Source organism: Macaca mulatta, chromosome 14 (assembly GCF_049350105.2).
Source record: "Macaca mulatta isolate MMU2019108-1 chromosome 14, T2T-MMU8v2.0, whole genome shotgun sequence".
Classification (NCBI taxonomy): domain Eukaryota; kingdom Metazoa; phylum Chordata; class Mammalia; order Primates; family Cercopithecidae; genus Macaca; species Macaca mulatta.
Window position 1 is genome coordinate 15,323,787 of NC_133419.1, and position 26,392 is coordinate 15,350,178.

Below are 26,392 nucleotides of genomic sequence, written 5' to 3' on the forward strand. Positions count from 1 at the left end.
GTGAGAGGAATTTTTAGTCCATTTTTTTCCCATATCAATATATCCTAATAGGCACCATTACTATATGCAACCTATATCTACAAACAGAGAAGATAGAAGATAGGTACCACCAGGCACACAGGGAAAACTACAACTATGATGAAATTAGTTTCCAGCAATTCCATGTTCTTTCTTCTTATCCCCTTCTTCCACTTTCAATCCATTTCTTAGCACTCAGCAGTCTCTTGCTATTCTCTAATGTCACAACTTATAGAATCTCAGGTGCCGGGAGTCTTGAGTTTATTTCATTCATGAAGAATTCCATATTCTTTATGTTATTTTATGAATATATGAACTCCTCTACCCAACTTTGATTTTATGAAAAGTTGATCATCATTGCCTCTCCATATGGAAACATAGCTCATTGATACTGACTTAACTCTTTGTAGAAAATTATAGCTATAAATTGTACTATTGGAGAACAAGGGTTTTTTGTGGTATGGATCACCTGTCAACTCATTATAAAGTAAATGAAAAGAACCTATGAACCCAGTGAAATTTCTAATCAGAAAAAAATAGAGTAGATCAGGAAAGGGTGCTTTCTTTGGGCTACTCTTCCTCTAATGTCTTCCTAAATGGTTTCTAATATCTGCAGGACTATAATATCTTCTTCTTAAGTGACAATTCTCTAGATTCTGAATCTCCAATTTCTTAATTTTTTTCTCCTCCTAAATATAGTGCCTGCCTCATGACAATTACTGCTCTCAGGCTTGTTCCCAGCATCTGCAAAGTCAACAATGATAGACCTGTAGCAAGTAGTCACAATTGATACTACTTTCTCAGGTAAAAATAGCCTCTATGATTATAGAAGTAAGCAATTATTGTCCACATTGGATGGTGAACTCCTTGAAGACAGGGTCATAATGCTTCATTTAATACTCTCTTCTATATTGCTGCTTCTGGTACACTGAAAACTACCATACATTTATGAAAGACATTAAAGAAGAGACAAATAGAAAGACATCCCACATTCGAGTGTAAACTAATTCAACCATTGTGGAAGACAGTGTGGCGATTCCTCAAGGATCTAAAACTAGAAATACCATTTGATGGATGAATTCCTGGACACATACACCCTCCCAAGACTAAACCAGGATGAAGTTGAATCTCTGAATAGACTAATAACAGGCTCTGAAATTGAGGCAATAATTAATAGCTTACCAACCAAAAAAAGTCCAGGACCAGATGGATTCACAGCTGAATTCTACCAAGGGTACAAGGAGGAGCTGGTACCATTCTTTCTGAAACTATTCCTATCAACAGAAAAAGAGGGAATCCTCGCTAACTCATTTTATGAGACCAGTATCATCCTGATACCAAAGCCTGGCAGAGACAGAACAAAAAAGGAGAATTTTACACCAATATCCCTGATGAACATCGATGCAAAAATCCTCAATAATATACTGACAAACCGAATCCAGCAGTACATCAAAAAGCTTATCCACCAAGATCAAGTGGGCTGCATTTCTGGGATGCAAGGCTGGTTCAACATATGTGAATCAATAAATGTAATCCAGCATATGAACAGAACCAAAGACAAAAACCACATGATTATCTCAATAGATGCAGAAAAGGTCTTCGACAAAGTTCAACAGCACTTCATGCTAAAAACTCTCAATAAATTCGGTATTGATGGGACGTATCTCAAAATAATAAGAGCTATTTATGACAAACCCACAGCCAATATCATACTGAATGGGCAAAAACTGGAAGCATTCCCTTTGAAAACTGGCACAAGACAGGGATGCCCTCTCTCACCACTCCTATTCAATATAGTGTTGGAAGTTCTGGCCAGGGCAATCAGGCAGGAGAAAGAAATAAAGGGTATTCAATTAGGAAAAGAGGAAGTCAAACTGTCCCTGTTTGCAGATGACATGATTGTATATCTAGAAAACCCCATTGTCTCAGCCCAAAATCTCCTTAAACTGATAAGCAACTTCAGCAAAATCTCAGGATACAAAATCAATGTGCAAAAATCTCAAGAATTCTTATACACCAATAACAGACAGAGAGCCAAATCATAAGTAAACTCTCATTCACAATTGCTTCACAGAGAATAAAATACCTAGGAATCCAACTTGCACAAGATGTGGAGGATCTCTTCAAGGAGAATTACAAACCACTGCTCAATGTAATAAAAGAGGACACAAACAAATGGAAGAACATTCCATGCTCATGGATAGGAAGAATCAATATCGTGAAAATGGCCATACTGCCCAAGGTAATTTATAGATTCAATGCCATCCCCATCAAGCTACCAATGACTTTCTTCACAGAATTGGAAAAAACTACTTAAAGTTCATATGGAACCAAAAAAGAGCCCGTATTGCCAAGACAATCCTAAGCCAAAAAACAAAGCTGGAGGCATCACACTACCTGACTTCAAACTATACTACATGGCTACAGTAACCAAAACAGCATGGTACTGGTACCAAAACAGAGATATAGACCAATGGAACAGAACAGAACCCTCAGAAATAATACCACACATCTACAACCATCTAATGTTTGACAAACCTGACAAAAACAAGAAATGGGAAAAGATTCCCCATTTAATAAATGGTGCTGGGAAAACTGGCTAGCCATATGCAGAAAGCTGAAACTGAATCCCTTCCTTACACCTTATAAAAAAATTAATTCAAGATGGATTAGAGACTTAAATGTTAGACCTAAAACCATAAAAACCCTAGAAGAAAACCTAGGCAATACCATTGAGGACATAGGCATGGGCAAGGACTTCATGTCTAAAATACCAAAAGCAACGGCAACAAAAGCCAAAATTGACAAATGGGATCTAATTAAACTAAAGAGTTTCTGCACAGCAAAAGAAACTACCATCAGAGTAAACAGGCAACCTACAGAATGGGAAAAAATTTTTGCAATCTACTCATCTGACAAAGGGCTAATATCCAAAATCTACAAAGAACTCAAACAAATTTACAAGAAAAAAACAAACAACCCCATCAAAAAGTGGTCAAAGGATATGAACAGACACTTCTCAAAAGAAGACATTTATGCAACCAACAGACACATGAAAAAATCTTCATCATCACTGGCCATCAGAGAAATGCAAATCAAAACCACAATGAGATACCATCTCACACCAGTTAGAATGGCAATCATTAAAAAGTCAGGAAATAACAGGTGCTGGAAAGGATGTGGAGAAATAGGAACACTTTTACACTGTTGGTGGGACTGTAAACTAATTCAATCATTGTGGAAGACAGTGTGGCAATTCCTCAAGGATCTAGAACTAGAAATACCATTTGACCCAGCCATCCCATTACTGGGTATATACCCAAAGGATTATAAATCATGCTGCTATAAAGACACATGCACACGTACATTTATTGTGGCACTATTCACAATAACAAAGACTTGGAACCAACCCAAATGTCCATCAATGACAGACTGGATTAAGAAAATGTGGCACATATACACCATGGAATACTATGCAGCCATGAAAAAGGATGAGTTCTTGTCTTTTGTAGGGACATGGATGAAGCTGGAAACCGTCATTCTCTGCAAACTGTCGCGAGGACAAAAAAACAAACATGCATGTTCTCACTCATAGGTGGAAACTGAACAATGAGATCACTTGGACACAGGAAGGAGAACACCACACACCAGGGCCTGTTGTGGGGTGGGGGGAGGGAGGAGGGATAGCATTAGAAGACATACCTAATGTAAATGACGAGTTAATGCATGCAGCACACCAACATGGCACATGTATACATATGTAACAAACCTGCATATTGTGAACGTGTACCCTAGAACTTAATGTACAATAAAAAATAATAATAATAATAAAAAAGAAGTACCATTTGACCCAGTGATCCTATTACTGGGTATATACCCAAAGGATTACAAATCATGCTACTATGAGGACACATGCATACGTATGTTTATTGCGGCAGTATTCACAATAGCAAAGACTTGGAACCAATCCACATATCCATCAGTGATAGACTGGATTAAGAAAATGTGGCACGTATACACCATGGAATACTATGCAGCCATAAAAAAGGATGAGTTCACGTCCTTTGTAGGGACATGGATGAAGCTGGAAACCATTATTCTGAGCAAACTATCACAAGGACAGAAAACCAAACACCTCATGTTCTCACTCATAGGTGTGAACTGAACAATGAGAACACTTGGACACAGTGTGGGGAACATCACACACCAGGGCCTGTCATGGGGTGGGGAGATGGGGGAGGGATAGCATTAGAAGAAATACCTAATGTAAATGATGAGTTAATGGTGCAGCAAACCAACATGGCACATGTATACATATGTAACAAACCTGCACGTTCTGCACATGTACCCTAGAACTTAAAGTATAATTTAAAAAAAAGAAAGACATCCCACATTCATTAACTGGAACACTTAACATTACTAAAATATTCATTTTATCCAAAGCAATCTACAAATTCAATGCTATTCCCATCAAAATCCCAATGGCATTTCTTAGAGAAATAGAAATTGTATATGGAACAATAAAATACCCAGAATAGCTAAGGCAATCTTGATAAAGAAGAGTAAGCTGGAGGCATCACATTTCCTGATTACAAAATATAGTAATTCAAACAGTATGGTACTGGCATAAAAATAGACATACACATCAATGGAACAGAATAGGCAGCCCAGAAATAAACTCACACATATATGGTCAACTGATCTTTGACAAAGGTGCCAAGAATACACAATGGGGGAAAAGACAGTTTCTTCGATAACTGGTGTTAAGAAAACTAAGAAAACTGCATGTCCCTATGCAAAAGAATGACATTGGACCCTATCTTATGCACACACAAAAATTAACTCTAAATAGATTTAAAACTTAAATGTAAGACCTGAAACTGTAAAACTCCTAAAAAAAAAAAAATAGGAGAAAAGCTTCATGACATTGGTCTTGCCAATAATTTCATAGATAACAACACCAAAAACACAGACAAAAAAATAAAAAATTGACGAGTGGAACTATATCAAACCAAATATCTTCAGCACAGCAAAGCAAACAATCATCAGAGTGAAAAAGCTACCCAAAGAATGGGAAAAAATATTTGCAAGCCATCTGTTTAATAAGAAGTTAATTGCTAAAATGTATATGGAACTCCAGCAACTCAATTATAATAAAATAAATAATACAATTAAAAAATGAACAAAGGAACTGAATAGATACTTCTACAAAGAAGACCTACGAACAGCCAACAGGTATATTAAAAGGTGTTCAGCATCACTAAATCATAAGGGAAACGCAAATCAAAAGTACAATTAGATAACACTTCACACCTATTTTGAAGGCCATTATTTAAAAAAAGATAGCCAATGTTGATGAAAATGTACAAAACTTGGAACCGTTGGACATGTTGCAGTGTCCAAGAGGGTGGAACATGTTTGTGGGGATGTTAAATGGTATAGCCACTATAGGAAACAGTAGAGAGTTTCCTCAAAAAGTTAAAACTAGAATTATCAAATGATCCAGCAGTCCCACACCTGGACATATATCCAAAAGAGTTTAAATTAGGATCTCAAAGAAAGATCTGCACTCCCACATTCATTGCATCATTATTCACAATAGCCTAGACATGGAAACAATCCAAGCATCCATCAACAGATGAATGGGTAAACAAAATGTGGTATAGACAAAAAACAGAATATTACTCAGCCTTAAAAAAGGCAATTTCACCATTTGCTACAGGACGATGAACCTGGAAGACATGTGCTTAGTCAAATAAGTCACAGAAGGAAAATACTGTATAATTCCGTTTTTATGAGGTATCTAAAATATTTAAACTTATAGAAGCAGAAAATACACTGGTGGTTGCCAAGGCATGAAGGGAAGGGGAAATGGGCAGTTGTTTTTGAGTCGATATGAAGTTACAGTTTAAAAAGATGAATAAGTCCCAGAGATCTACTGCACAACCTAGAGCCTATGGTTAACCATACGGTTTTGTACACTTGAAAGTTTATTAAGAGGGTAGATCTCATGTAATTGCTCTTCCCACAAAAAAGGAAAAGGGACAAAAGGAAACTTTTGAAGGCGGCGAATATTTTTGTTATTTTGATTTTGGTGATGGTATTATATGTAAGCATATAACCAAACTCATCACATTTTATATATTAAATATGTACAGTTTTTGATATATCAGTTATACCTCAATAAAGGTACAAATTAATTGCTGCTTCAGAATAAATCTTACAGAGCATTGTCATCATTTCATTTGCATGTCATGGCAACTTAAATGGTTGAGTAATAAAGTACTATTAGTGTCTATTTTACCTTCTCTACACAATTTCTTAAAGATAATATCTGGTTAACCTGGGGTGTAGATGCAGAATTGCATAGAATTTATAATAAAAGTGGACTTGTATCCTCTTTGCTATTTAATGACTCTGTAAATTACAAAAAAAAAAAAAAAAAAAAAATCTACCTTCTCAGAACATCAGTTTCCTCAAATCAAAAAAGAAAAATATTTCCTACTTGAAAGAATTGTTATACAACTTAAAGATGATGAAAAATAATTTGTAAGTTTGGATTAGTCAGAATTGGTTAGGTTTTCTGTAGCAACAATCGACTCCAAAAAAATATGTTATTTATTGTTCACAATGCTTGACTCAGGCAAATTGACAGGGGGCTCTGCTTCATGTAGCCATTCAGGCACTTAGGATTAAAGAAGCTCCACCATTTTAATAGCTGTACTCTCTGGAACATGCAAACTCCTCAATCACCAGAGCAGAGGATAAAAGACTACAAATTTACACATGGACATTTACTGCTTCAGTGTGTTGGTTAAAACTAGTCACATAGTCCTGCCTCACCAAAAGGAGCCCATTAAAGATAAAAGAAAAATGTTACATTGGCTAAGGAATACTGACTCTCCAAGGGATTCTCTGTGGTTACAATTATTAACATTCCAAAAAATCATGAATAATCAGATTACTTTTTTATTGTTCATCTTATTTCCTACAAATCACTGCTCCCATATTTGGGGAAATGATTGTGTTTTGCCTGTACAAAAGCTTACTTTGTATAGGCAAAATATACTTATTTTTGGATACCTCAGATGGTACTGGAGAAGATTTGGGAAAAGGCAATTTTACGGATAGGGAATAAAGACTTCTGTTTTGGGTATGTTTTACATTAAAAAAAAAAAAAAAAAAAAAACTACCAGCCAACTGAGAATTGGCCTTTCTCTGCCTCTCATTCTTCTTCTTCTTTATCCACGGGCTTCTTTCTTTTCTTTCTTCTCCACGCCTTCTGTTCATATGGCAGGTCATGGCCTTGTACAAAATACAAGTTTCAGGTATTTTAGTTTTACTCAGTATACATTTTTTCATATTTTTGGCTTCAGATAGTAAAGTATTTTAAACTACATTGTATTTCACTAATAGTATTCCCAGAGAAGGACTCTGATTAAATAAGTTTGGTTTAGATGCCCATGCATGTTTGAATGAAATCTGGCCTAGTAGCAAAGAATGTTTCGTACAAAATAACTACTCCAAAAGTATCCATGCTACTGACGCATTGCATACACATGCACACCCTTGCCTGAGAACCAGTCCAGTGAGCCCACCCCTGGCAAAGGCACACCTCTGCTACAACAAACTCTCAAAGTCTAACCCACTGAGACACTCACAAACACTTCTTCTTAATAGCTGAAGAAGCTGTTAAAACACACTACTGTGTTTACCCAGAATCAAAGCCAATGCACCCTGCCCAATTGACATCCTAGGTCCCATCTATGGAAATAATTATTTCCTTATGAAAGGTACTCCAGTAAATTGAAAGAGGTGACTATTCCACCAGATGCACTGATAATGTAGTAGCATGAGAAATATTAAAAAGTAAAAAACAAAAAACAAAACATGATGTCTCTAAAGGAATACAATAATTTTCCATTCGCAGATCTCAAAAAATGAAATTTATGAAATGCCAAAAAAATCAGAATAATAATCTTCATGAAATTCAGTGAGATACAAGAAAATATAGATACATAATTCAACAAAATCAGGAAAATAATTCATGATCTGAGTGAAAAATTTAACAAAGAGATAGACGTCATAAAAAATCATGAAAAAGAAATATTGAATGCTGATATGATTTGCCTATGTCCTCACCCAAATCTCATCTTGAACTGTAATTCCCATAATCCCCGCATGTTGTGGGAGGGACCCAGTGGGACATAATTGAATCATGGGGGCAGTTACCTCTGTGCTATTTTCATGATGGTGAGTGAATTGTCATGAGATCAGATGGTTTTATAAGGGGTTTCCCCCTCTTCACTCTGCACTTCTCCTTACTGCCGCCATGTGAAGCAGGATGTGTTTGCTTCCCTTTCTGTCATGATTGTAAGTTTCCTGAGGCCTCCGTAGCCCTGTGGAACTGTGAGTCAATTAAACCTCTTTCCTTTATAAATTATCCAGTCTCAGGTATGCCCTTATAGCAATGTGAGAATGGACTAATATAGATGCAAAGAATTCAGTGAATCAAATCAAATCAAATAAACAAGTGAGTTTCAACAACAGATTAGATCAAGCAGAAGAAAGAATTTATGAACTTGTGAAGAAAACTCACAGGGCTTATGGGACACCACTAAGTGAACAAATATACATTCTATGGATGCTAAAGAAGAAGAAGAGATGGGGAAAACTGTAGGAAACTTATTTAATGAAATAATAGCTGAAAATTTCCAAAGTCTTGAGAGAGATGAGAACATCTAGATCCAGGAATTTTAAAAGTCCCTAATAGATTCAACCCAAAAGATCCTCTCTGGGGCACATTTTAGACAAACTTTAAAAAGTCAAAGAGAATTCTAAAAACAGCAAGAGAATATGTCAAGTCACATCTAAGGGAATCCCCATTACACTAACAGAAGACTTCTCAGCAGAAACCTTGCAGGCCAAGAGAAAATAGAATGATATACTCAAAATGCTGAAAGAAAAAAAAAAAAACCTGCCACCCAAGAATACTATACCCAGAAAAGCTTTTCTTCAGAAATGATAGAGAAATAAAATATTTTCAAGAAGGAAAGACTGAGGAAATTCGTCAACACCAGGCTGGCCTTACAAGAGATACTTAAGGAGTCCTACATCTGGAAGTGAAAGAACAATAACTACCATCATGAAAACACATGAAAGTATAAAACTAACAGAAAGAGCAGAAAAAGAAAGGAATCAAACCTTATCAATACAGAAAAACACTAAACTGCAAAGATAAATAATGAGAGGAAAAAAGTTGAAAAGGGCATACAAAACAACCAGAAAACAATTAGCAAAATGACAGAAGTCCTCACTTACCAATAATAACCTTGAATGTAAATGAATTAAACTATCTAATTAAAAAATATACACTAGCCAAATTGGAAAAAAAAAAAAGACCTAACTATAGGCTATGGATCAAAGACTTAAATCTAAGATCTGAAACTGTAAAAATTCTGGAAGATAGCCAGGTGTGGTGGCTCACACTTGTAATCCCAGCACTTTGGGAGGCCAAGGTGGGAGGATCACCTGAGGTGGGGAGTTTGAGACCAGCCTGACCATCATGAAGAAACCCCATCTCTACTAAAAATACAAAATTAGCCAGGTGTGGTGGTGCACGCCTGTAATCCCAGCTACTCGGGAGACTGAAGCAGGAGAATCTCTTGAACCTCAGGGGCGGAGGTTGAGGTGAGCTGAGATTGTGCCATTGCACTCCAGCCTGAGTAACAGGAGTGAAACTCTGCTTCAAAAGAAAAAAAATTTTTGGAAGATAACTTAGGAAACTTGTTCTGGACATTGACCTAGGCAAAGAATTTATGACTAAGACCCCAAAACCAAATGCAACCAAAACAAGAAGAGATAAATGGGACCTAATTAAACGAAAACACTCTGTACAGCAAAAGAAATAATCATCAGAGTAAACAGACAACCCACAGAATGGGAGAAAATATTTACAAACTATGTATCCAACAAAGGTCTAATAACCAGAATCTACACGAAACTCAAATCAGTAAGAAGTAAAAACAAATAATCTCTTCAAAAAGTGGGCAAATGACATGAATAGACATTTCTCAAAAGAAGATATACAAATAGCCAACAAACATATGAAAAAATGTTCATCACTAATCATCAGACAAATGCAAATTAAAATCACAATAAGATACCACCTTACCAGAGCCAGAATAGCCATTATTAAAAAGTCAAAAAACAATAAATGTTGGCATGGATGTGGCAACCACACACTGCTGGTGAAAATGTAAATTAGCTCAACCTCTATGGAAAACAGTATAAAGATTTCTTAAGGAACAGAACAAGGCCCTATCTCATATATATACACACTACATATATATATATATATATATATATATATATGTATATTTATAAAAATATAAACATATGTATAGTCATTCTATTGTGTTATCAAAAACTAGAACTTAATTATTCTAATGGTATTTTTGTACCCATTGACCAACCCATCTTTTCCTTCCAACCCCACTACACTTCTCAGGTTCTGATAACCACCACCATTCAACTCACTACCTCCATGATATCAATTTTTTAGCTCCCACATATGAGTGAGAACATGTGATAGTTATCTTTCTGTGCCTGGATGATTTCACTTAACACAATGTTCTCCAGTTCCATCCACGTTGCTGCAAATGAAAGAATTTCATTCTTTTATATGGATGAACAGCCATATAAAATTCCATTGTGTATATATGCCATGTTTTCTTCATCCATTCATGACCACCACCTAGAATTCTATACTCTGTAAAAATATAATTCAATAATGAATTCTAAATACACATCTTCAGATAAATTGAAGCTGAAAGAAATAGTTTTCAGTAGACACAAACTATAAGAAATATTAAATACAAATATAAACATACAGAAAATAAACATAAATATAAAAGAAATAGTGCCAAATGAACAATTTTATCTATGGGAAGGGGAAAGAAACACCATAAAGGGTAAACACGTGTAACATAAAAGCCTGCTTTTTCAAATTTTTAAGGACTGTCTAATTAAAATAACAATGTATGATAAAGTTTATAACACATACAAAAGCAGCATATATGACAATTATAGCACAAAGGACAAAGAGAAAAAGTAAACAGAGTTATACCATTGTAAAGTTTTTACATTGAACATGAAATGGTATGAAATTAACTCAAGGCAATCTATAATAAATTAAGGGTATGTGTTACCATTTTTAGAGCAGCCACTATGGGATGAACAAAAAATAGCCATATATTGTCTAGAGATCCTTCCATTGAGAGTTAGAGTCTGCAATAAATGTGGCAAAGTGATGTTGTATGAGTTCTGAGCCAAGGTCTCAAGAAGACTTACAGCTTCTGCTCTCACTCTCTTGAAATGCTGCTCCAAGGATTAGCATCCTTAAGGATGAGAGACTACTTGGCGTAGAAGAGCTAGCCAACCCAGCCCACCTAGCTTTGTAACTAGCCTACACTACGTGGAACAGAGACTAAGGCACCCCATCTAATGTGATTCACAAAATATTATGAGTCAATAAGTGTATGTCATTTCAAGTCACTAAATTTGGGAGTAGTTGATAGTCACAAAAAGGATGCATGTTGTAAATTAAGAACAGCTATTTTAAAAAATGATACAAACAACTACGGCTAAAAAGCCAAAAGACAAGCTAAAACAAAATAGTAAGGAAAAAACTTGATTGATTCAAGAGAAACAAGAAAACAAAGAGAAAATGTGATAAATAGAAAGGAAATTGCCAGATAAAAAACTTAAACTGGGTCACATTAGTAATTCCATTAGATGTAAATGGATGAAGTTGATCAACCAAAAGACAAAGATGCCATACTACTAGAAATAAGATGATCCACCTATATGCTACTTGCAAGGGACACAGTTCAAGGAGAAGGACACAAATGGGTTGAAAATAAAAGAATGGAAAATTATATGCCACGCAAACACTAAGCATAAGAAAACCAGGGTACCTGTATTAATGTTAGACAAAAGAGACTTTGGAACAAAGTTCCAAAGATAAAAAGTTCCAAAGTTCCAGAGATAAAGAAAAACATTTCATGATGATAAGATGATGAATTTATCAGATGGACCACAACAACCTTACATATCTGTGCACCCAATAACATAGCTTCAAAATACAATAATGTATAATGTACAGAAATAATGTTATACATTATGTTATACGTTATGTATGTTTAATATATTGTATTAGGTTATATATTTTTATTATGTTATGTTCTATATTATACATAATGTACAGAAAGAGTAGGCAAAAGTTCATTTGGGATAAATAAGATTAGGAAAACACTATTAAGCAACCTCACCTAACTGATACATAGGAAATGCTACATCCCAAACCAGCAGACTTCAAATTCCATTCGAGTGTATATAGAAAATTCAACAAAATGGATCACATGTTGGTCAGGTTTAATAAATCACAAAGGATTGAAGTCAAACCAAATATGTTATTTCACCACAATGGAATAAAAGTAGTAATACAAGTAATTAATAACAAAAAGAAATTGAACAACACATTCCTAAATGACTCATGCATGGACGAATAAATCATGCATAGGAATAGGAAAATACTTTAAAATGAACACTAGTGAAATAAACATGAAACTTCATGGGTTGATTCTAAAGTAGTGTTTAGAATTCTAAATGACTATAGTAGGAAAGAAAAATCTGGAATCAATGATCCAAGCTTCCGACTCAAGAAGCTAGAAAAAGAAAATCAAATTAAATCCAAAGAAAATCAAATAAAAGAAGAAATAAAAATGAGAAGACACCAATAAAACATAAAACAGATCAATGTCAATTATACCTCAACAAAGCTGCTAATAAAAATAGATTATGTATTTATTCATTCATTCATTCATTCATTCATTCATTTTAGACGGAGTCTCATTCTGTCGCCCAGGCTGGAGTGCAGCGGCGCGATTTCGGCTCACTGCCAGCTCTGCCTCCTGGGTTCATGCCATTCTCCTGCCTCAGCTAAAAATAGATTTTTAAAACTCCAAAAAAGATAATTTTTGTCCCTTGAAAAGATTAGTAAAAGTCATGACTACAATCATGTAAATGAAAAAGGGCATTACGACAAATTCTATTGATATAATAAAATATGAGATATTGCAACTAGCAGGACAAAAAATTTGACAACTCAAACGAAACAAATTCCTTAATAAAGTTAACTTTCACAAACTAAAACAAGAAGAAATAGAATCTGAATAGTCACATATCTGTTAAAGAGTCATATATCCTGTTAAAGAAATTGAATCTATAATTAAGAACACTCCACTCCCACTCCATCCCCACGACGGGATAAAAAACCCCGGGTGCAGATGATTTCTCTCAAACATTTAAGGAAGAAATGCCAGTTCTATACATATTTCTTCAAAAAATAGAAGAGGAAAGAGCAATGTTCAACTTGTTTTTTTAGTTAGCTTTATTGAGATTTAATTGACAGAAAGAGTTTTGCCACATATATACACAATTACCATAATCAACATAAAGGACATATCCATCACTCCAAAAAAATTTATTCATGCACCTTGGTAATCCCTCTCTCTCCCATGCTCCATTTCCACACAAACACTTATCTGCTTTGTGTCATTATCAATCACTCTGCATTTTTTACAATTTTACACAAATTGAATCAAAAGATTTACTCATCTTTGTCTGGCTTTATTCAGCATAATTATCTTGGGATTTATCCGTGTTGTTGCATGCATCATTAGTTCTTTTTGATGGCTGAACGGAATTTCCTTAAAAGGATATGCTAGAATTTATTCATTCACCTGTTGATGAACATTTAGATTGTTTTACATTTTTGCCTGATACAAATATGGCTGCTATGAACATTCATGCAGAAGTCTGTGTGTGGATATATGATGCCATCTTATTTCTCTTGAGCAAATACCTAGGCGTGGAATACCTAGGGTTTTATGATAGACAAATGTCTAAATGTTTAAGCAACTGCCAAACTATTTTCCAAAATGGTTTTACATTTGACATTACACCCACAACACAGAGTGACAGTTTCTTCGTATGGCTTCCAACACTTGGCATGGTCCGTATAAAACTGTATGACATTGGAAACCATTTGCCAGTTTCTTATAAAGTTAAATACACATCTAACCTATGCCCCAGTAATTCCTTCTCCTTAGTGTATATGCAAGAGAAATGAATGCATATACTCATTCAAAAAGGCATTTATAAGAATGTCCTCAGAAACTTGCTTCACAACAGCTCAGCAATGAAGACAACCCAAATGTGTATGGACAGAATAATGGATAAACAAACTGTAGTATATTCCTATTTATACATACGCATATACACGGGCAAATCTCAAAAAATATTATGTTGAATGAAAGAAGCCAAGGCCAGGTGCAGTGACTCACACTTGTAATCCCAGCACGTTAGATGGCCAAGATGGGGGATCGTTTGAAGACGGGAGTTTGAGAGCAACCTGAACAATATGGTGAGACCCCCATCGCTACAAAAAACATTTAAAAATTAAGCCAGGCACAGTGGCTCACACCTCTAATCCCAGCACTTTGGGAGGCCAAGGCAGATGTATTACTTGAGGTCAGGAGTTCGAGACCAGCCTGGCTAACATGGTAAATCCCTGTCTCTAGTAAAAATACAAAAATTACCCAGCCATGGTAATGGGCACCTGGAATCTCACCTACTCAGGAAGCTAAGGCAGGAGAATTGCTTGAAACGAGAAGACGGAGGTTGTAGTGAGCCGAGATCACACCGCTGCATTCTAGCCCATTTGACAGAGTGAGACTCTGTCTCAAAAAAAAATAAAATAAAATTAGCCCAGTGTGTATGGTGCAGGCCTATATTCCCAGCTACTCAGGAGGCTGAGGTGAGAGGATCACTTAAGCCCAGGAGGTAGAAGCTGCAGTGAACTGATAGTGCCACTGCACTCCAGCCTGGGCGACACAGCAAGACTCCATCTCTAAGAATTAAAAAATTACATATTACCAAAAGAAGAAAGAATCCAAACACAAGAGAACATACTCCATGATTCCATTTATATGAAGCTTAAGTAGGCAAACTAATTTGTAGTCACAGATGTCAGAATAGCAGTTGTCTATGGAGGGTGGAGGAAGAATGATTGTCTGGACAGGGACAGGAAGGGATTTTTCTAGGGTGCAGAAATCTTTAATATTTTGATCTGTGTGGTAGTGATATGCATGTATATTTTTAAAATTCATTCAGCTATACATGTAAGATTAACGTATTTTACTGTATGTAAATTATACCTCAGTAAAGTGCTGTTAGCGTAAAACAGAAAACCTGTATTTGGTAGTCGGTTCTCCTGGAAAAAAAAAAAAAAAGAAGGAAAGGAAGAGGGAGAAGACAGAGAGAAAATGAGGGAGAAAGAAAGAGAGGGAGGGAAAAGTATATTTACAATTTCATGGCTTTCCATAATAGTCTTTAAATGCATCTGTTGTCCAGGCATTCCAGTCAATGTAATGTTTGTCCCAAATTTTTCAATTTTTTATTATTAGTTTTGTAACTTTCAGTTTATACCTCTAGCTTCTACCATGGTGAGACCTAGTATGGTGTGAGACATGCACGCATGGAACAGAGTTGTCACTCTGATGTGTATTTAAATCTAAAAGACAAAACAATCATATCTTATCTTGATTTTCCTGATTCTTTCCAGACTAAAATCTCGTCTACTAAGAGAGCACTGATATGGTTTGGCTTTGTGTCCCCACCCAAATCTCATTTTGAACTGTAGTTCCCATAATCTTCACTTGTCATAGGAGGGACAAGGTGGAGATCGTTGAATCATGGTGGTGGTTTCACCCATCCTGTTCTCACGATAGTGAGCTAGTTCTCACGAGATCTGATGGTTTTATAAGGTGTCTCTCCCTTCGTGCAGCACTCACTGTCTCCTGCTGCCGTATGAAGAAAGACATGTTTGCTTCCCCTTCCGCCGTGATTGTAAGTTTATGAGGCCTCCCCAGCCTTGCAGAACTGTGAGTCAATTAAACCTCTTTCCTTTAAAAATTACCCAGTCTTGGCCGGGCGCAGTGGCTCAAGCCTGTAATCCCAGCACTTTGGGAGGCCGAGACGGGCGGATCACAAGGTCAGGAGACCGAGACCATCCTGGCTAACACGGCGAAACCCCGTCTCTACTAAAAACACAAAAAATTAGCCGGGCGAGGTGGCGGCGCCTGTGGTGCCAGCTACTCGGGAGGCTGAGGCAGGAGAATGGCGTAAACCCGGGAGGCGGAGCTTGCAGTGAGCTGAGATCTGGCCACTGCACTCCAGCCTGGGCGACAGAGCGAGACTCCGTCTCAAAAAAAAAAAAAAAAAATTACCCAGTCTCGAGTATTTCTTCATAGCCACAGGAGAATGAACTAATACAAGCACAGAAGATGTTCTCTATTAAATATATATATATATATATCTCAGATGTCCATGAGGATTTGAAGACTAGAAAATATATATATATATATCAGACATAAGGATATAGGGAGGGCTAATTTCTGTGGTCTAGAGTAGAAGTGAGAGAATTTTCTATACTGCTGCTCCTAGCAGCCATCTGGTGTATCAGCCAGTTGTATTATGGCCCATGCCATAGCATGGAAGATGCACAAAGCTGACAGGTTGTCCATTAGCAGGCTTTTAGGTATAAATGAAAAATGTGCAGAAAACAAGGACTAAAAGCCCTGCTGTAGAAAATCTAGAGGGTAGTTTGAAAGCTCTTGCTACAGTGGTTTAGTCAGTTTTTGTATGATACAAAGCCACAGCAATATATTTTGTTTGGTAACCTTCTGTATTTTGCAATAAATACTCTTTTTTTTTTTTTTTTTTTTTGAGACGGAGTCTCGCTCTGCCATTCAGGCTGGAGTGCAGTGGCCGGATCTCAGCTCACTGCAAGCTCCGCCTCCCGGGTTGACGCCATTCTCCTGCCTCAGCCTCCCGAGTAGCTGGGACTGCAGGCGCCCGCCACCACGCCCGGCTAGTTTTTTGTATTTTTTAGTAGAGATGGGGTTTCACCGTGTTAGTCAGGATGGTCTCGATCTCCTGACCTCGTGATCCGCCCGTCTCGGCCTCCCAAAGTGCTGGGATTACAGGCTTGAGCCACCGCGCCCGGCCAATAAATACTCTTAACAGCAGTAAACTCAAGAAATAGAAGTGCATGTTACTCAACAAAATTGACAAACATGTATTTTGCACAAAATGTTTGTCAGTGTCTATCATCCCTTGTCTTAGTCATAGTAATGTCCATGAGGATTTGAAGACTAGAAGATAAAAATCTGTTGAAGATGCATGAGGATTTGCTTTCAAAGACTGTGCCTGATGATAATGATTTAAAACACAACTATAGCAGGTGTGTTTATACTTCATTCTGTGAACCATGACTTTTCATTGAAATCAAAGGTAATTTTGTTCATTTTTTAATTTCAATTTTTTGGGCACAAAAAGATTAAGCAATACTTAATAAAATATTGGTTCTAATAGCAAAAATATTATTTTGGACACAGTGAAATGGTGACAGTCATATAACATATCATTAAATGTTTCAACCAGAAAATCATTTAAGTTATCCCAATAATTTGATTTTTACATTCATTTCAAAGTAAAGTGGTTGAAAGTTCATTCTGTCAAAGATAAAATATCTGACATTGTGAGTATTTAAATTCAGCCAAAAAAACATCAACCTTAGAAACAACACTGTTTTGTTGTAGATGTATTTTGAGGGGGGGTATTGTATAAACTTATAAGGTACATGTGTAATTTTTGTCATGTGGATAGATTGTGTAGCAGTGAAATTGGGGCTTTTAGGGTATATATCACCTGAAAAATATGTACTAAGTAATTTTCAGTCATCCATTCTGCTGTCACCACATGTGTACACATTATTTATCTTCCATTTAAAAGTAAGAATATGCAGTATTTGTCTTTCTGTGACTGACTTGCTCAGTTTAAGATAATGGCCTCCAGTTCTATCCATGTCACTGCAAAAGACATGACTTCATCCTTTTTATGGTTGAGTAGTATTCCTTTGTGTATATATACCACATTTTTAGTTCAGTCATACATCAATGAACACTTAGGTTTATTCCATATCTTTGTTTTTGTGAATAATGCTGTGATAAACATATGAGTGCAGGTATATTTTTGATGTAATTATTTATTTTCCTTTGGGTAGATATCCAATAGTGGGATTGCTAGATCAAATGATAGTGGTATTTTTAGTTCTTTGAGAAATCTTCATATTATTTTTCATACAGGTTGTACTAATTTACATTCACACTAATAGTGTATAAGCATCCCCTTTTCTCTTCACCTTTGCCAACATCTGTTATTTTTTGTCTTTTTTTTTTTTTTTTTTTTTGAGACAGAGTCTCACTCTGTCATCCAGGCTGGAGTGCAATGGCACCATCTTGGCTCACTGCAACCTCCACCTCCCAGGTTCAAGCAATTCTCCTGCCTCAGCCTCCAGAGTAGCTGGGACTACAGGCACCCACCACCATGCCCAGCTAATTTTTTGTATTTTTAGTAGAGACAGGGTTTCACTGTGTTGGTCAGTATGGTTTCAATCTCCTGACCTCGTGATCCGCCTGCCTCAGTCTCCCAAAGTATGTCTTTTTAATAGTCGCCGTTCAGACTGGTATGAGACAATACTTCACTGTGGTTTTAATTTGCATTTCTCTGATGATTAGTGATGTTGAACATTTTTTCACATTCTTGTTGGTCATTTGTACGTTTTCCTTTGATAAATGTCTATTCATGCTTTTAGCCCACTTTTTAATGGATTTATTGGTGTTTTTGTTGTTGTTGAGTTGTATGAGTCCCTTGTAAATTCTGGATATTAGTCCTCTGTCAGATGCATAGTTTATAAATATTTTAAATTCAAATTTCAGTGAAATACAACGTCATGATAAAAAAATATTTTTATTGAATTATGAAATCTGTGAAACATATATATTTGGAATCAGTGTGATCACATAATTTTGAAGTGCATCTAAACAAGATGTGATTGTCTTTCCATCAAAATAGAAGCTATAATTGCTCAAATTTACAAACATTTTTAGAGTAGACAGAGTTAGAGAAGTTGAGTTGCCAAATTTTTTTATCAACATGAAATTAGATTTAAAAAAAAACAAAAATATAAACAACAAACCCTCTGCATGGCAGTTCTGTAGCTCACTGTTGCTTTCCTGCCTCTAATCTATAGGATCAGAGAAGTGTTTAAGCATTTAAAGTATGACCCTGTAATTAACCTACAATAGTATTGAACCCACTCGTGAACATTTTCTCAAAATTCTAGTTGTGTTTTCTTCAAAATCAGTTTAGAAATCTTTAGTCTTTAATCACAACCTGTGGTAAATAAAGCACAAAAACCTTCAAATTTTGAAGACATTAGCAAATTCAAAATATTGGAAACTGATCTTGCAAACTGGAAAGCATTGAAATTTATCCCCTGTATAAAAAGGAGAAACAAAAAAAGAAGCAAAAGCAGTCTATAATTCTGAAATGTGTAATTCTGAAAATGCATAATTGTGGCTTAGAATGTATTGACTTGTAGCAAGAAAGCCGTATCTTTTGATACAGCTCCCAATTTTAGTTGGATGAACTTATATTTTGAATTAAAATAAAATAGTTCATAGCAACAATCATTTTTTCATATCTAAATCTGATTGAACATTCAAAATATATATTATTATTTTGTCTTATAAAATATATATTGTAAAATATATTATTATTTTGTGTTGAAAAATATTCTAACTGGAGACCCAAAAAAATTGCACACGAAAAATACAGAACCTGAAATATTTCTACAGTTCAGTGTAAAAAAAATTAGAATTAAGAATATCCTTCATTTAAAAAGCACTAAATGTGGAAAGGAAAAACTGGTGCCAGCCACTGCGAAAAACACACAAAAATATAAAGACCTATGACACTATGAAGAAACTGCATCAACTAATGTGCAAAATAACCAGCTAGCATCATGATGACAGGATCAAATTCACACATAACAATATTAACCTTAAACGTAAATGGGCTAAATGCCCCAATTAAGAGACACAGACTAGCAAATTGGATAAAGAGGCAAGACCCATTGGTGTGCTGTATTCAGGAGACCTATCTCACATGCAAAGACACACATAGGCTCAAAATTTACCAAGGAATATTTACCAAGCAAATGGAGAGAAAAACAAACAAACAAACAAACAAAACACGCAAGGGTTGCAATCCTAGTCTCTGATAGAACACACTTTAAATCAAGAAAGATCAAAAAAGACAAAGAAGGGCATTACATAATGGTAAAGGGATCAATGCAACAAGAAGAGCTAACTATCCTAAATATATATGCACCCAATACAGGAGTACTCAGATTCATAAAACAAGTTCTTAGAGACATACAAAGAGACTTGGACTCTCATACAGTAATAGTGGGAAGCTCTAACACCTCACTGTCACTATTAGAGACATACAGAGAGACTTAGACTCTCATACAGTAATAGTGGGAAGCTCTAACACCTCACTGTTAATATTAGATCAATCAGACAGAAAATTAACAAAGATACTTAGGACCTGAACTCAGCTCTGCACCAAGTGGGCCTAACAGACATCTACAGAACTCTCCACCCCAAATCAAGAGAATATACATTCTTCTCAGCACCACATAGCACATATTCAAAAATTGACCACATAATTGTAAGTAAAACACTCCTCAGTAAATGCATAAGTACAGAAATCGTAACAGTCTCTCAGACCACAATAGAACTGAATTAGAACTCAGGATTAAGAAAATCACTCAAAACCACACAACTACATGGAAATTGAACAACCTGCTCCTGAATGACTACTGGGTAAATAACAAAATTAAGGCAGAAACAAATAAGTTCTTTGAGGCCAATGAGAACAAAGAGACAACATACCAGAATCTCTGGAACACAGCTAAAGTAGTGTTAAGAAGCAAATTTATAGCACTAAATGCCTACAACAGAAAGCTGGAAAGATCTAAAATCAACAGACTAACATCACAATTAAAAGAACTAGAAAGGCAAGAGCAAACAAATTCAAAAGCTAGCAGAAAACAAGAAATAACTAAGATCAGAGCATAACTGAAGGAGATAGAGACACAAAAAACCCTTCAAAAGATCAGTGAATCCAGTCGCTGTGTTTTTTTTTTTAAAAATTAACAAAATAGGTGGACCAGTCACTAGACTAATAAAGAAGAAAAAAGAAGAATCAAATAGACACAATATAAAATGATAAATGGGATATCACCACTGATCCCACAGAAATACAAACTACCATCAGAGAATGCTATAAACACCTCTATGCAAATAAACTAGAAAATCTAGAAGAAATGGATAAATTCCTGAACACATACACCCTCCCAAGACTAAACCAAAAAGAAGTTAAATCCCTGAAAAGACCAATAACAAGTTCTGAAATTGAGGCAGTAATTAATAGCCTACCAACCAAAAAATGCCCCAGACCAGGTGGATTCAAACAGAGGTACAAACAGGAGCTGATACCATTCCTTCTAAAACTATTCCGAACAATAGAAAAAAAAGGAACTGCTCCCTAACTCATTTTATGAGGCCAACATCATCCGGATACCAAAACCTCACAGAGACACAACAAAAAAAGAAAATTTCAGGGCAACATACCTGGTGAACACTGATACAAAAATCCTCAGTAAAATACTGGCAAACCAAATCCAGCAGCACATCAAAAAGCTTATCCACCACGATCAAGTTGGCTTCATACCTGGGATGCAAGGCTTGTTCAACATATGCACATCAATAAATGTAATCCACCACATAAACAGAACCAATGACAAATACCACATGATTATCTCAATAGAAGCAGATAAGGTATCTGATAAAATTCAACACCCTTCATGCTAAAAACACTCAATGAACTAGGTACTAATGGAACGTATCTCAAAATAATAAGAGCTATTTATGACAAAACCACAGCCAATATCATACCGAATGGGCAAAAGCTGGAAGCATTGCCTTTGAAAACCGGCACAAGACAAGGATGCACTCTCTCACCACTCCTATTCAACATAGAATTGAAAGTTCTGATCAGCGCAATCAGGCAAGAGAAAGAAATAAAGGTATTCAAATAGGAAGAGAGGAAGTTGAATTGTCTGTGTTTGCAGATGACATGATTGTATATTTAGAAAATCCCATCGTCTCAGCCCAAAATCTCCTTAAGCTGATAAGTAACTTCAGCAAAGTCTCAGGATACAAAATCAATGTGCAAAAATCACAAACATTCCTATGCACGAATAATAGACAAACAGCCAAATCATGACTGAACTCCCATTCACAACTGTAACAAAGAGAATAAAATACTTAGGAACCCAACTTACAAAGGATGTGAAGGACCTCTTCAAGAACTACAAACCACTGCTCAAGAAAATAAGAGAGGACACAAACAAATGGAAAAATATTCCATGATCATGGATAGGAAGAATCAATATTGTGAAAATGGCCATACTGCCCGAAGTAATTTATAGACTCAATGCTATCCCCATCAAGCAACCACTGACTTTCTTCACAGGATTAGGAAAAAAACTACTTCGAATTTCATATGGAACCAAAAAAGAGCCCACATAGCAATGACAATCCTAAGCAAAAAGAACAAACCTGGAGGCATCACGCTACCTGACTTCAAACTATATTACAAGGCTACAGTAATCAAAAAGCATGGTACTGGTACCAAAACAGATATATAGACCAATGGAACAGAACAGAGACCTTAGAATTAGCACCATACATCTACAGTCATCTGATCTTTGACAAACCTGACAAAAAACAAGCAATGGGGAAAGATTCCCTACGTAATAAATGTTGCTGGGAAAACTGGCTAGCCATATGCAGAAAACTGAAACTGGACCCGTTTGTTGCACCTTATACAAAAATTAATCCAAGATGGATTAAAGATTTAAATGTAAAACTCAAAACCATAAAAACCCTAGAAGAAAACCTAGGCAATGTCATTCAGGACATAGGCATTGGCAAAGGCTTCAGTGACTAAAACACTAAATGCAATTGCAACGGCCTGGCATGGTGGCTCATGCCTGTAATGCCAACACTTTGGGAAGCCGAGGTGGGTGGATCACCTGAGGTCAGGATTTCGAGACCAGCCTGGCCAACATGGTGAAACCCCGTCTCTACTAAAAATACAAAAAATTAGCTGTGCCTGGTGACTGGCACCTGTAATCCCAGCTACTCAGGAGGCTGAGGCAGGAGAATCGCTAGAAACCAGGAGGTGGAGGTTGCAGTCAGCCAAGATCATGACATTGCATTCCAACCTGGGCAACAAGAGTGAAACTCTTTTTGAAACTCCGTCTCAAAAAAAAAAAAAAAAAAAAAGCAATTGCAACAAAAGCCAAAATTGACAAACTGACAAATGGAATTTAAGTAAACTAAAGAGCTTCTGCACAGCAAAAGAAAACATCATCAGAGTGAAGAGGCAACCTACAGAATGAGAGAAAATTTTAGCAAGCTGACCTTTGACAAAGGTCTGATATCCAGAATCTACAAGGAACTTAAAAAAATTCTACGAGAAAAAAAACAATCCCATCAAAAAGTAGGTAAAGGATATGAACAGACACTTCTCAAAAGAAGGCATTATGCAGTCAACAAACCTATACTCATCATCACTGGTCATTGAAGAAATGCAAATCAAAACCACAATGAGATACCATCTCATGCCAGTTAGAATGGTGATTATTAAAAAGTCAGGAAACAACAGATGCTGCTGAGGCTGTGGAGATTTAGGAATGCTTTTACACTATTGATGGGACTGTAAATTAGTTCAACAATTGTGGAAGACAGTGTGGCGATTCCTCAAAGATCTAGAACCAGAAATACCATTTGACCCAGCAATCCCATTACTGGGTATATACCCAAAGGATGATAAAGCATTCTACTATAAAGACACATGCACACATATGTTATTGCCCATTCAGTATGATGTCAGCTGTGGGTTTGTCATAGATGGCTCTTCTTATTTTGAGGTATGTTCCTTCGATGCCAGGAATAAAGCCTACTTGCTCATGGTGTATTAACTTTTTGATTTGCTGCTGGATTCAGTTTGCTAGTATTTTCTTGAGGATTTATGCATGTATGTTCATTGGGGATATTGGCCTGAAGTTTTCTTTTTCCCTTTAGTCTCTGCCAGATTTTGATATTAGGCTGATGCCAGCTTCATATAATCAGTTAGGGAGGAGTCCCTCCTCCTCGATTTTTTTAGAATAGCTTCAGTAGGATTGGTACCAGTTCTTTGTACATCTAAAGATGTACATCTTAGATGTACATCTAAAGCAGGCTAATAGGACTGATAAACTATTTTAGTAATGTTTCAAGATACAAAATGGATGTACAAAAATCAGTAGCATGTCTAATAATGTCCAGGCTGGGAGTCAGATCAAGAACATAATCCCATTTATAATAACCGCAAAGAAAATGAAATACCTAGGAACACAGCTAATCAAGGAGCTGAAAGATGTCTACAAATAGAACTACAAAACACTTCTGAAAGAAATTGCAGATGACAAAAATAAATGGAAAAACATTCCATGCTCATGGATTGGGAGAACCTATATCATTAAAGTGGCCATACAACCCAAAGCAATCTACAGATGCAATGCTATTCCTATCAAACTATCAACATCATTCTTCACAGAATTAGAAAAAAACTATCCTAAAATTCATACAGAAGAAAAAAGAGACCAAATGGTCCAAACAATCGTAAGTAAAATGAACAAAGCTGGAGACATAACACTACCCAACTTCAAACTATGACATTAGGTTATAGTAACCAAAATAGCATGGTACTGGTACAAAACCAGACACACAGGCCAGTGGAACAGAATAGTGAACCCAGAAGTAAATCCACACACCTATAACCATGTGATCTCCAACAAAGTCAACAGAAACAAGCAATGAGGAAAAGATTCCCTATTCGATAAATGGTGCTGGGATAACTGGCTAGCCATATGCAGAAGAATGAAACTGGACCCTTACCTTTCACCATATATAAAAATTAACTCAAGATGGATCAAAGACTTAAATGTAAGACCTCAAATTTAAGGAAAAAAAAATCTAGAAGAGAACCTAGGAAATACCCTCTGGATATTGGCCTTGGGGAAGAATTTAGGACTAAGTCCTCAAAACAACTGCAATTAACCAAAAATTGACAAGTGGGATCTAATTAAATGAAAAAGCCTCTGCACAGCAAAGGAAACTATCTACACACAAAAAAAAAAAACCTACAGAATGGGAGAAATACTCACAAATATACATCTACAAAGGTCTAATATTCAGAATTTATAAGGAACCTAGACAAATCAAGAGGCAGAAAACAACCCCATTAAAAAATGGTCAAAGGCAAAAACAAGCAATGGGGAAAGGATTCCCTATTTAATAAATGGTGCTGGGAAAACTGGCTAGCCATATGCAGAAAACTGAAACTGAATTCCTTCCTTACACCATATACAAAAATTAACTCAAGATGGATTAAAGACTTAAATGTAAGACCTAACACCATAAAAACCCTAGAAGAAACCTAGGCTATAATACCATTCAGGACATAGGCATGGGCAAAGACTTCATGACTAAAACACCGAAAGCCATGGCAACAAAAGCCAAAATAGACAAATGGGATCTAATTACATTAAAGAGCTTCTGCACAGCAAAATAAACTATCATCAGAGTGAACAGGCAACCTACAGAATGGGAGAAAATTTTTGCAATCTACCCATCTCACAAAGGGCTAATACCCAGAATCTACAAAGAACTTAGGCAAATTTACAAGAAAAAAACAAACAAGCCCATCAAAAAGGATATTAACAGATGCTTCTCAAAAGAAGACATTTATGCAGTCAAATAAACATATGAAAATAAGCTCATCATCACTGGTCATTAGAGAAATGCAAATCAAGACCACAGTGAGATACCATCTCACAACAGTTAGAATGGTGATCATTAAAAACTCAAGAAACAGCAGATGCTGGAGAAGATGTGGAGAAATAGGAACGCTTTTACACTGTTGGGAGTGTAAATTAGTTCAACCACTGTGAAACACAGTGTGGCAATTCCGCAAGGATCTAGAACCAGAAATACCATTTGACCCAGCAATTCCATTACTGGGTGTATACCCAAAGGATGATAAATCATGCTACTATACAGACACATGCACACGTATGTTTATTGTGGCACTATTCACAATAGCAAAGACTTGGAACCAACCCAAATGTCCATCAGTGATAGACTGGATTAAGAAATGTGGCACATATACATCATGGAATACTATGCAGCCATAAAAAAGGATGAGTTCATGCCCTTTGCAGGGAAAT

The 26,392-nt window shown here is 36.2% G+C and overlaps 1 protein-coding gene across 1 annotated transcript in view; it reads right to left on the reverse strand.

Moving 5' to 3' along the window:
- Nucleotides 1–26,392, reverse strand: part of OR9Q1 (olfactory receptor family 9 subfamily Q member 1) — a 126,348-nt gene that overhangs the window by 59,737 nt on the left and 40,219 nt on the right. The gene's annotated exons all lie outside the window — the stretch shown is intronic.